Consider the following 13,540-nt stretch of genomic DNA (forward strand, 5'->3'; position numbering starts at 1 on the left):
GGTCTTGCATGTTCTCCTTTCTTGCTGTCGGCAACAATAGAATTCCATTTGAACGAGATAAAGTGAGAGCAGTTGATGACAATCCCTACTTGGTTCCGACAATAGAAAGGCTGAGAGAATGTTTCTATGTAGATAATTGTACTACAAGTGTTAACAATGAAACTGAGCTCAATTCATTCATGAAAGAGGCAAAAATAATTATGGAGAAGGCATCTTTCAACCTGCGAGGGTGAGAGTATTCTCACGACAAAACAACTGAAAACCTGTCACAAGTGTTAGGGCTCGTTTGGAATAAAGAAAACGATACTATTGAGTTGAATCTGGCACATGTCTTTGATATCATACCTGATGTAATAACAAAGAGGACAATACTTAGAGCTGCACGTAGAGTATTTGATCCTTTTCATGTCCTGTATCTCTCTGCCCTAAATTAATTCTGCAGGAACTTTGGGATTCTGAACCGGACTGGGACACTGAGGTAAATGAATCGACAAAGAAAAGGTTTCTGAAATGGTTGGCAGAACTACCTCTCCTGGCTGAGATTAAGATTCACGGATATCTGGTTGGAAGGCTGCAATCGATTGAAGATATCTCTCTACATATATTCTGCGATGCTAGTCAAACCGTTATGCAGCAGTTATATTCTTGCGAGTACAGATGATTGATAACGTGGATCTACGGCTTGTACAAGCAAAGGCACAAGTGGCACCCAAGAAGAAGATCACCATACCACGTCTGGAATTATTAGCAGCTACTATAGGTGTTAGACTTGCCACATCAGTGTTACCATCATTAACGTCAAAATAAATTATTGTTCATTATTGGAGTGACTCATCGACAGTGTTATCTTGGATCAAATTAGACGAACCTTGGGGAACTTTCTTATGGAATAGAGTTCAAGAAATCCGAAGATTATCCAGAATTGAACAGTGGCGATATGTTCCTGGAACCATGAATCCAGCTGACCTGGCATCAAGAGGATATGATCCAAAGCATTTACTGGAACAGAGATGGTGGGAGGGTCCGAAATGGCTGAAACAATCCCCTACTCCTTGGCCCTGCTCCGAAGTTACAAGAAACTATGAAGAACTGTTCGAAGAAGAATGAAGAAAAGTCAACACTATGACCGCAATAGAAAGTAAGTCAAATACGCAAGAGTGGCACCTCGACTCTTTCCCGAGTTTTCGGAAAACAGTTCTCATGATGGGGAGATCTTGAGATTTCTGCACAATTGTCGACAGCAAACATTAACTAGGATATACGCAGAACTATCAGTTGAGGAGACGAACAGAGCGGATAAAATTGTGATGAAGTTCATACAAAACGAGTGTTTTGTAGATGTAAAGGACGAGAGATTTAGCACACACTGTGTTTTCACTGATGACGAGGGAGTGATGAGACTGAAAACAAAGATAATAGCACGTCGGGATGATTACGCCTTCCGCTGTCCTATTATCCTTCCTGCAAACATGCTTTAGTTCGTGCTCTCATTAAGGAAAAACACAAAGAATTATGTCATGCTCGTACACAGATTCTGCTCAGCGGGCTCAGACAGAAATACTGGATCCTCGATGGAAGAAGTACTGTGAAGAGTTCAATCGCATCATGTGTTATCTGCCAAAGATACCATGGGAAACATCTTGAAGCGGAACAGGCTCTTCTGCCCGTTGACAGAGTGAAAGAGGCTTCGGTTTTTGAGATATCAGGGATAGATTTTTCGGGACCTTTGATTTTTGAGAGGAGGAGGGAAAGCCTGGGTCTGTTTGTTCACGTGTGCTGTTTTCTGTGCGGTCCATCTGGAGCTTAAGATATATTTGGCTATCTCAACATTCCTAGAAGCTTCTCTACGCTTTGTATCCAGACGTGGAAGGCCAGCAATAGTCTACAGTGATAATGGGACGAATTTTCATGGCGTCTGTAATGCCTTAGAGACGATTCAGTGGGATAAAATTGTCGAATATAGCTCTACAAATGAAATTGAATGGATATTTAATCCTCCCGCTGCACCATGGTGGGGAGGTTGGTGGGAGAGGTTGATTGGTGTTCTCAAACAAATGCTCAGGGGAGTTCTGGGAAATTCGTGCTTGTCATACCAAGAAATGATGACAGTCTTGTGTGACATCGAAGCTGTGATGAATTCTCGGCCGCTTATCTACCTGTCCAATGATGGGATTGACCTGATAGCAATAGCCCCTGCAATGTTTCTGCAAGAGGTCAAGGAGTTTGGAATGCCCGATATCGACATGATAGAAAATGTAAGATTCGACAAAAGATACAGATATAGAGAGAAAATAAAAGAAACTTTAAGGTTGCTGTTTAGGAATGAATATCTTGGATAACTAATTCAGAAGAACCACCCTAAAAAGTCAGTATAAACACTCCGTGGATGAAGTAGTACTAGTAGACAATGACAACCCCTAGAGACTGAATTGGCCGTTGGCAAGAGTGATGGAAATTATCTCTGGCAAAGGTGGTGTTGTGAGACTTGTTCGTCTGAAGACTGAAAGTGGGGTTCTCGTGAGACCGGTGCAGAAGGTATACGCTCTCGAAGTGAAATTTGCAGAAGACCACACCTTCAGACAATTTAAGTTGTGTGAAAAGAAAGAAAGTGACCGAAGGACAATTAAATCATCGACCGATAGTTCCAAACTGAAAACTAGTAGTGGGGGACTGGTGATTAAACCCAAAAGATTCTGTCTGTATTGAATTATGGGAACGATTTCATTGGACTAGCCTTCAACCAATGGCAGTGTCCATTCGCCCACCGTCAGCCATGATTACCATGATTACTATAATACAAACTTGCGTAAGTAACACTGAAGTTTTACCATAATTAATATTGATTAAGTGATACACACAGTATATCAAATATATAGGAAGCACACGTGATACACTCAATGCACTAGTGAACTGAAGCGAACAGCATGAATGCTCTGCACGAACTCGTAAAAAATCACTAACGCAAAAGGTTATGCAGACCGCAGAAATCCTCAAAGTACGACGCGGATACTAATAAAATTTCTATTTTCCGAAGTTCAAAACAACACTTCTTTACGGTTGCTAAGATAAACAATCCATATACTAGGCAGCAATCAGTTACCCTTTTCTCAAATACGATCTTCTTTCTCCAAGGTAGTTAAGAATCAATTGAATTCAATTATTTCTTGAGACAATACTTTTTCCTACATGAAACACTTTTCCGATGGCCTTTCATACGTCTCCGCCTTCTAGACTGTGATTAACTTGCCTCTTTGTGACAGTTCATATGTGTTCACGTCGCATGAAGCCGGCGCACGCCATTTTGTCGGCTATTTCTCTGCAAGTAGATCGCCTCGACTGTAACGTAATCGTACAGTATCAGTTAGTTCCCATATGACTGACTTTGAAAATGTCTGCGGCGTACCTGTAAAATAATGTATCACCGTGAGCGAAATTCGAGGATTTACAGAGTGAACCGCCCTCCAACAGCGATTCTTGTAGGCCTATGTGGTGTGTTTTGTTACGAATAATAATAATAATAATAATAATAATAATAATAATAATAATTTGCAGATGACTTTGCAATACTTTCTGAAAATGTGACATCTGCTGTAACCCAAGTAAATGTCTTGGAAAGAATCGCCAGCAGAACTGGCTTAAGAATTTCTGCAGAAAAAAACAAAATTTTTAACAAATATTTGGGATGCACCAAAATTTCTGAAAACAGATATTGGCCAAATAGAAAGGGTAAAAAAATTCAAATCTCTAGGGGAAATAATCCAAGAAAATGGTTTAGAAAAATCTGCAGTAGAGGAGAGGGTACATAAAATGGAGAGAGCTTATAGTGTCACCAAAGATATCTACAATAAAAGATGGCTATCCAAAAATGCAAAAATAAGGCATTACAACACAGTAGTGAAGCCAGAATGCGTATATGCAAGCGAGTGTCTGGCATTAAACTATAATTTAGATAAGCTAGAAATACTAGAAAGGCGAATCATGAGGAAAATATTAGGCCCACAAAACACAGCAGAAGGTTGGAAATTACGAAGTAATGCTGAAATATATCAAAAAATAGAAAATATATCAGATCTAATGAGGAAAAGGAGACTTATGTTTTTTGGACATTTATATCGAATGCAAGATAGTAGATTAACCAGTAAGATTTTCAGATATTTGTGGAGTAAGAAATCAACGACATGCTGGGTCAATGAAGTAAGAAAGGATTTAGAAAAAAAATAACAACAGAAGAAATAAATAATAGAGGAGGCTTTCGGGAAAAGGTATTGAAAATAGAAGGATTTCAAGGTAGGAAAGTACAAAAGACTGGTTCAACGTGGTCTGAAGACAGAAAGAAGAAACATAGTGAACAGATGAAAGCGTACTGGAAGAAAAGGAAAGAACAAAGAAGAAGGAATTGAAATTGGCACGTGGTCCTCTGGTGGCCCATTCGAAAGAATAATAATAATAATAATAATAATAATAATAATAATAATAATAATAATAATAATAATAATAATTACGTTGAAACAATGTATCCCATGATTTTGAGCTAACATAACCTTATATCTTTGAAGAGTAAATATACATACATATAATCAACTGTTGCGTGTAGTTAAATATGTCATAGTCCTATGCCCATTATGATGGTGTGAGAATGTAATAATAAGAATTACTCACCATTGAGTAATTAGTAAATCTGTAGTCTTGTCTTGGCATTGCTCGTAAACATCTCCGACGCATAACCTCGTCTTTCGGAAGCGTAATGCATGCACTTCGTTATCACTGTCGCAATTCTTCTTACGGTTGAGTACCCAACACATCAGTACCATTACATACAACGGTATTAGCAACTGGTACCATTAAACGAATTAAAACTCTTCTCATTTCAGCATTACATGGCCAAACTCATTGTTGTCTTATTACTGAAGAGGTTCAAGCTTGCCTCCCGATGCTGACGTCACAGTATATTCCCAGAACGGTTGTGAGGCCTTATATCTAGGAGGTGTTGGTTCTGTACGCATGTCTTCCAGTGTTCTCCGCACCTTCTTCTTCTTCTTCTTCTTCTTCTTGAATGGTGAAGTTGGACTCATTTGTTATCGTCAAGTCACGAAACCAGATTAATAACTTCAACACTGACACATGCATCACTCATAGTGAACGTTAAAAGTATAGTTGATAGAAAAAAAACACCCATAGGACTCACACAAAACATGATGACCTCATATTGATTTATATCCCACCAAAAATATGACAAAAAATTTGCAATGGAAGAGTGAGAACAAAGAGGCTGTTAAAGGATTATAATACAATATGTGCATCATCATCATCAGGAAACTGATTTATGCTGTTAACAAGAGTAGGAGTTAGAGAGGATAGTAAACACGAAACACTTTTTTTAGAAGGGGATCTCCATGTTAAGCAAAGAGGATAGGAAACGCTGGCGGGGAACATCAAAAGCAGGACATTGTAACAGAAGGTGATTATTGTCGGTATCAGGCAAGCCACAAACACAGGATGTTCGGGGAGAAAGATGAAAACGGTTTTTATATTGGGGAGTAAGTTCATGATTAAAACATAGAAGAAGAATAGATGTGATGTGGCGCCGAGGTTACGTGCCATAATAAAACCACGGTTTAGGAGGAATAACAGGTTGTAATTGATGATAAAAATGTCCCGTTTTCTCGTGACGATCCATTCCAATCGGACTGCAATTTTTGATACGATATAGTCCGCACTTCATGCATGACATCAGAAGGAGTGATCGCTAGAGAAATAGGGGAAGATTGTTGTGATTCTCGTTTAGCTGCCTGATCAGCAGTCTCATTCCCCATTTAAATGATACTCACCGCTGCATGTAGACTCTTATTCCTCAGGCGCGGTGCGTCCGTATATCCCCGAAGATAGGCCACACGTCGATCAGGGAGTGAGGAAATGAAAAGTTGGGGTAAACTAACTACAAATGACGGTACCCAAAGACTGAATTAAAATTTAAATAACAAACTGATTTATTGGACAAAGTGTAAAGTGCAAAATGAACGTAAACTAAACTGGTGAAAAATGTAAACAAAGTGTAATGAAATAGAGATTTAAAAGAAAGATTGAAGATCTACCTTTCAATAACTCACTTATCGGCCTAATAAAATTGACTGAAAGTCGATCAAAATAATTATGTTCCAGATTCTGTTGACACTGTCTTCAAGACGATGACGTGAATAAATACAAAACTCTGGTCAGAAAATACCACCTCATTTGAAATACTGAATTGTATTACGTAGAAAATGTCTCTCAAAATAAATTAATGTAGTTGAATAATTAATTAATTAATTAGTTACGTCATCAAATCAACACTGACTCAGAGGTGTTTATCAAATATTTAACACATGTGACTTAGTTAGGAAAACGCCCAACTTTAAAAATAATCGTGGACTGCACTAACCACATAACAAATAAAGAGAAATTCAAAGAAAACAGCCATGAACATCATACTTCATTTACCACATAACCACTGTCTTATTCAAACACCTGCTCATGGTTGAAAAGGAAATTACTGAAACATGAACCTGAGTGTTACAATCACTCATTTAATTGTTTAAACTTCACCTGCATGACTGTGATAGCCTGGACCTCTTTAAAATATAAATAATGATTAGGCCAAGTGCCTCATGTTTACATTTCAAATGAAAGCGATCCTTGTACATTAAAATTTTACTTAATTTGCCGCTGACTGCATTTCATTATGAACTCATTATTTGTGGTACCACCACTAGATGGAGGCAGACCCCATCTTATTTACCTCATTCATTGCGGCAGTTTTTGTACAACTGGTTTATTAAAGATCGCTTCATTTCCTAAATAAAATGTAGTGGATTTTAAAGGTTTGGTAATTACTGAATGTCTGGTATGAGCATACCACTACTACTATGAACTAATCGATGATCTCTTATCCTAACACATGAAATCTTATTTACATAATTAAATCTGTTAATGGAGAAACACTGCTCCAACAAAAGAAAATACAGAAATCAAAACTAGCCTAACTACACCTATCTATTTACATCACATCAAAAATGCAAATAATTCACGTGCTATCACATCCTACAAATAAACGGTAATAAAAGGTACACAAAGAAAGGATAATAAATAAATAAAACTAGATCCCAACATCGCTGCCTACTGAAAGTTAATAAGGATAAAATGCGCAAAATATCGGAGTCTACAGAAAAATTTACCCCGCTACGAGTAGCAAAATATTGTGATTTTGACGGCAATCTCTAACCTCAGACGACAAATGTCTGGCCATGACACTATTTAACCTTTACGGACAATAATTACCGCTATTCCATGTCATCCATGACTCTACATGACTATCAAAATGCACACTGATTCGTTGCTCTGGTCACATGTACTACGGCTAGCATATTTGTCGAGCTTCTACTTTCCCTGGAACTATTTGAAACAAAATACAGGCTTCTGCCTACAATCATAACCCATGTCGTTACGTATTTAACACTCCTGGTTAAATTATTCATCTCTTAATTCTATTTACTCATCATTATTCTCGACGTAGTACCTCATAATACGGCCTCGCTCGTATCCGGCGGGCGAAATATCTGTCGTGCACATCACTCTTTCTTACGACAGTTCATGACATGGTCCAAATATCACATTTCCATTATCAACGTAGATCATCAGGGATATTATTCATTTAGCTCGATTTCTAGATCATTCTCTGCTTCACTTGTTACAAAATATCAGAGCTGCGTCATCAATAGCCTCCTGTCACTAACTGTTTACTAAAAATGACGAGATTGCCTCTCAAAACACAGCTATTGAAAAATGTGTAACCGCAACTACACAGAAATAAATACTCGCGTCCACGAAAAATCGTCGCAAAATACACGGTATAAGAACTACCGGAAACGGTCATTTGAATGATGATTCCGCAACATAAAACAAGCTGAATGCGCAAATCTCCAAATAAGCATTAAAATCAACAAGGCGGCGTCTACAAGATCACAACTCTAACAGAAATATCGCTCAAAACTAAAGTTATAATAACATGATTATTATTATTATTATTATTATTATTATTATTATTATTATTATTATTATTATTATTATAAATCAGCATTACACTCATAGAGATCAAACAATATAGCATCCTAAATTGTCAAAGTGACTTACTACAAATGATCCATAATAATACGCAAACACATCTACATAAAGGAAGTGCGCAAATAACCCTAGCTAAAAGTGCAAAAATTATTATTATTATTATTATTATTATTATTATTATTATTATTATTATTATTATTATTATTATTATCATTATAATGATTATTAAAATGTGAATTATTTACAATCCTACCTAACAGTCTAAGCTACATTTGATCATCGATTAGCTCACAGTCCTACATATTTATTTACATTATTTTGTAGATGCTCATACCTGGGTGCTGGAGGCATGTTGGATCACCCTCCGGGCTCCGTCATGATGAATTAGAATTCCATCTTGAAGCTGATGTGGTATTCCAAATTTTTACACACGCAAACTTGATACATTTTTATCATGGCGTTACACACGCTTACATTAACATAAACACTCGCATTTTCTCGCACTCCAGTGAAGATTATACAATTGCACTGCATAGACTCCTGACGTGAAGTCGAAAGTTTCCTCTCCGCTACCTGCCTGAAGACACCTGCTGGTCTCAGTTTGTTTACCTAGTGGCTTACCGGTTGTTCACCTCTTCGGAACATAACAGTTTCCTCAAGTTCTTTAACATTGCGGCCTTTCCTTAATGAAAAGACATTCTGCTCCCTGTCTGCTTTAACTAGTTTCTCCCCGAAAACATCTCGCTTGCCATAACAGTTTATTGTAAGTGGTAAAAGCAAGCTAAAGTACAGTTTCCAATGATGTGGAGAATTTTATGCTGATCGTCCTCCAAAAATGAAGAATAAAATAGCTTTCCAACAAATGTCAAACTACACGTGGCTTAGAAAGGTTTTATGCAGCTACGCTGAAACATGGACTTGTCCCTCTCGATTAGTATTGTGAGTTCATTTAAGGCAAGTGTTGAAAAATATAGCTATTGCCTGTTATCTCTGCATAAACTCAAAGTAAAGTAAAAAGTTTGTTAAAGTGTTCATTTCTGAAATGTTACTCTCCCAAGTAAAATACATGGCTCAGTCGCAATGCCATCAAGTGTCTCTGATCGCTTTCTTACCAGACAAAGTAAAGTTCAAAGCTGACTAACTGAATTAGCTGACACACTCTAAACACAGTGAACACACTAACACACAGTGAACACACAATGAACACACAGTCACTGAAGATTCACCACCCTGCTCGCTGGTTTTGTAATGAGTTCTCCCCCCACCTTGAAAATAGTTCTGTGGAAGGGATGTGGCGTAGTAATCCAGCACTCGGGAGCGCTTTATCATACATCCGTAGGTTAAAGCTTCAAAAATTATGTACAAAATCTTCCTAATTTTGGTCTGACTTACTTGTTATATTGCGCCGTGGGAAACGATCACAGGGTAATCCGCACGACGGCGCGCGTCACCGGCGTTATTTTCTTCCAGCGAATGGTTCCTTCCCGCCATGACAGTTCATTTCCTAGGCGATACTACTCTTCCGTGTGAAGTTAAAATTTTATTAATTAGCCAATAATTAAACACACCTTCGCACCGATAAATTTTCAAATATTATTAGGAAGTCAGGACACTGTTTTTCACCACTACACCGGGCTCCAAATAGCGAAATACTGACTGTAGATTCCCGCTATGACAGGACATTCAAATTTGGAATTTTGTGATTGGCTGAGACTTTCGCGCTCTTCGCAGCATGGATGCTTCCATTTTCTCCCAAGGGCTGGTGGGTGCTATCGTTGTCTCGCTTGTCCTGCTAAGTAGGTCAAGCCTCAACGCGTGATTTTCCCGTGAGAACCAAGTAGAAAGTTGCCACTCCTAGGCGGTACCATAAAATTTATTGGATGCAGTACTCAAGTCGGTCTACAAGTTGTTCGTGCTCTAAGACAAGTTTTGAGGATTTACTTGCCGACTGACTGGCGCCAGAATGTTCCTTTATGACTGCTAGCTCTCACAGCCTACTGTAGTATTCGATATGCGAATTATTCAATTTTTAATTCATAAATTGATTACGTAAATTCGCTTTTGGGTGCAATACCTATGTGACCTGATTGTAATGAGGGCTTGTCGAATAGCAAACAATTCGGCGGTAAAAACAGAAAAGGCAGAAGGGAGGAAAAACTCAGAGAGAGTATACGGTTGAGGGATATAAAAGGCTGCTCCAAGTCCGTGTACTGATTTTCACCCGTCACTATAAATACTTACTTCCCTTAGGTAGAAGGTAAGTCGAATACGTTCAGTTGCAAGAGGGGAAAGAGGAGTAGAATGTGTTAGACAAGAAAATGATTCAGAAGAAGATATAATTACTTAAGGCCAAAAGGACTGACTATCATAAAGGGATAGAGTATAAAGGCAATGTGGGTAAACGGAGGAGCTCAACTTCTCTCGAGATAAGAGAACAAAAGGCGGTATATATGATTGATTACCAGTCGTGAGACACTTCCTGTGGCAAGGCAAACATTTCACTTTTATCACCCAAGCTGTCATGAACAGAGCGACATTTGAATTCCAAGTAGCCTGCAAGGTATTTAATTGCATCCTGGTTTACGTCTTCAGTTTCGAAGTCCTGGTTCAAGTCTTCCATCCTTAACAACTCCAACGTTTCTTCCTGTTCATCTACAGGTGTCAACGGCCCCTCAAAAACATCTATACATAGTTCATTGCTTATGAAGCTCAAGAAATCTTCCTCGTTATCAGCATCAGGATGAAAAATACCCGTATCACTCGGCGATGAATTATTTTCAGCTTCCACTGACACACTACAGGAGAGGGATTTCATTACTCCCTGTGAGTAAAAGGAGTCGAATTCTGTTACGAACTTCAAAAGGGGACGGATTGCTATAAGAAAAAGCTACTCGGCCACGGACACGTAAAACAAAATTCTCCAAACAGTCTTGGTTTAAACTGGCAGTTAAAATATATGACATGTTTGCATGTTTCAGGTCTTCAAAATGTCCTAAGAGAGAGTTTATATATATTATGAACCCCTTCTGAAATGGAAGTAAAGTTTTCCGTTTACCAAATCTCACTTGTGTAATCACCTCCAGAAAGCGCTGTTGATAGGTGCCCTGTTTGAGTTTGTAATAGGTGTTCTATTGTCTTCTTCTGAAATTCTGGACCATCAGCTAACGTCAAACCTTAATCTAAAAATGGTTTCTCAATAATTTCAAGAGGTGGAGTACATCACAGAACACCCACACCTTCCTTTTATCATCCACTGGATTGGTAAAAAAGCTCTTGTCCTTGAGTACGTTTAGTTCCCTCCACACTTTGGCATTTTGCCCCCCTTGTCACAAGTTACTGCGACAATATGAATGTCACAAGCCTCAAGTTTACAAATATGTTAACAACTCTGAGGTCATTGTCACGTCGAAATCATAAAAATGGGTTGCTTCCATGCAGCAAAGGGCCCTCGAACCATCGCTACCTGGACGTTGCTGTGATGTCCTAGTATGCAGTCATCGGATGAATCGTATGGAAAACGTCCGTCCACATTCATTTCATCAAAAGTCAAAACCGCGATATTTTCAGACTCCTAGTTATTTACTGCGCTGAGTTTCAACAGATATAGCACCTCTGTTAAAATTCTGGGCCTACATTTAAGGCACCGAAGCCATTTTTTGTAAGGTTGACCGACATGGTAAAGGAATGTTCCGGTTCCTCAAATAATCATGTGCTTTTCTGGAAAGCGATCTCAAAGACAAAGCATTTGCTATGTCCTCCGAGAACCATTTCACTCGTTTATTGCCTCTCAAGAGACATCGAATCTGCCCTGGCGTAAAACATTTGGACAGAATCTTATCTACTTCCTCTCTGTGTGCTCTCTTCTTCACTTTCGGCGGAGACGGTTGTTGTCTTTTTGAGACTAGATACTTAGGTCTCTTGAGCTTCTTTAAAGCAGCCTCCCTTTGTCTTAAAATCGTTTTTCTTTTCCAAAATCTCCACCCGCTTACGGAATTTTAAGATCTCCTCATTTTGAAGCGCTTCAGTCCTAGTCTCCTGGTCAACCTTCCTTTTCGTTGGTGATAAAGTCTCTAATGTTAACCGCGCCTGCTTCTTCACGCTCGTAACTTCATGACGCAAATCTCTATCACTGGAATCTGTAAAATGAAGATAAAACTTTATGAGCGATCACGTTTTAACCATATATAAAATCGAAAGTACGATCGTTAAGTAAAATAAGCCTAACTACGTTCGAAGTATATGAATAGTTGTAAGTTAATATACTGTCGTAACTCGGTGTTCTCCCATAAAACGTTCTGCTGGCATACAACAGAAGAAAGTAAAAAGATTCAAAAATTGTTCTAGTACCAGGAATCGAACCGAAGCCTTCTAAACAAAATTCAACTACCCTAGCCAGTATACAATACCGTAGCACGTCAGAATTAGTTTATTCATACTTCCACGTAGCTGGTCAAATTTATTACGATTTATTAAATATTATATGAAAAGTAGTAGACAGATAGGCCTAGCAGCTTTGCTGTTTCGCTGGGAACGGTGCTAGTGGTTGAGCACGAAGCTTTGCCGCCATGCCAATTTGCAATGGACAGAGACGGAACAGCATCTGCCCGCAAGATTTTTCTCTGCGGTAATCGCAGTAGTTCATTTCTCAAATCTCGTTCATAATCGCCTTGACGAAAATGTATGAAACATACTCTGGCATTATCAGGATGAAATTTGTCACTTCGCTTACAGCGCAACACCCTCACTCGCGTAATCTCCTCACGTTTTGGAAATCTGTGGTACGAAACCTTACTCATCTTTAAGACAACAATCAACACAACACGGAAATAGTTACAAGACTGCGTACAGCAAAATAGATCTATACTGAAAGCGAGTTCCTTATCGTTCACCGCAACAACTGCCGACAGGAGACCTCTACGTCACGTCAGTATGAGTTGAGGCTTCGCTGGAAGCAAAGCGCCGGAGTCGAGAATGAGCCCCCCCTTATTTGAGAGGTTATTTTTAAAGTCGCCAAAAAGGATGTCCCGTTTCTCCTTGACAATTTTCAGTACAGACAACTTCTTGTAACAACCTTTCTCTCCCATGAAAAAAATTTTCAAGTTCGCCGCGAAAATAAAGCATTAAATCAGAGTATTAGGCCTACCGGTATATAGTTTGCTCATGGAATAAACTCGATCGGATTGAAAAGTACAACCTAGATCATAAATGCACAGATAGACTTTGCGCTTTGCAAAGATTGAAAAGTGAAAAGTGCAATGTTGAAAAGTTGCAAAGTTCGTACGTAGTACAGGCCTCAGACGTTGGTAATCTTCACGTATATGTGAAACAACGGGAAGTTATTCGTTTTTTTCTCTCTCTCTCTTATGTGTTGTTAAGGTAAAATTTTGGTAATCTTAGAGTAATTTCATTCGTGTTCTGTGGCGATACTGCTTAATTTTTCTAA

This window comes from Anabrus simplex, chromosome 7, assembly GCF_040414725.1.
Source record: "Anabrus simplex isolate iqAnaSimp1 chromosome 7, ASM4041472v1, whole genome shotgun sequence".
Classification (NCBI taxonomy): Eukaryota; Metazoa; Arthropoda; class Insecta; order Orthoptera; family Tettigoniidae; genus Anabrus; species Anabrus simplex.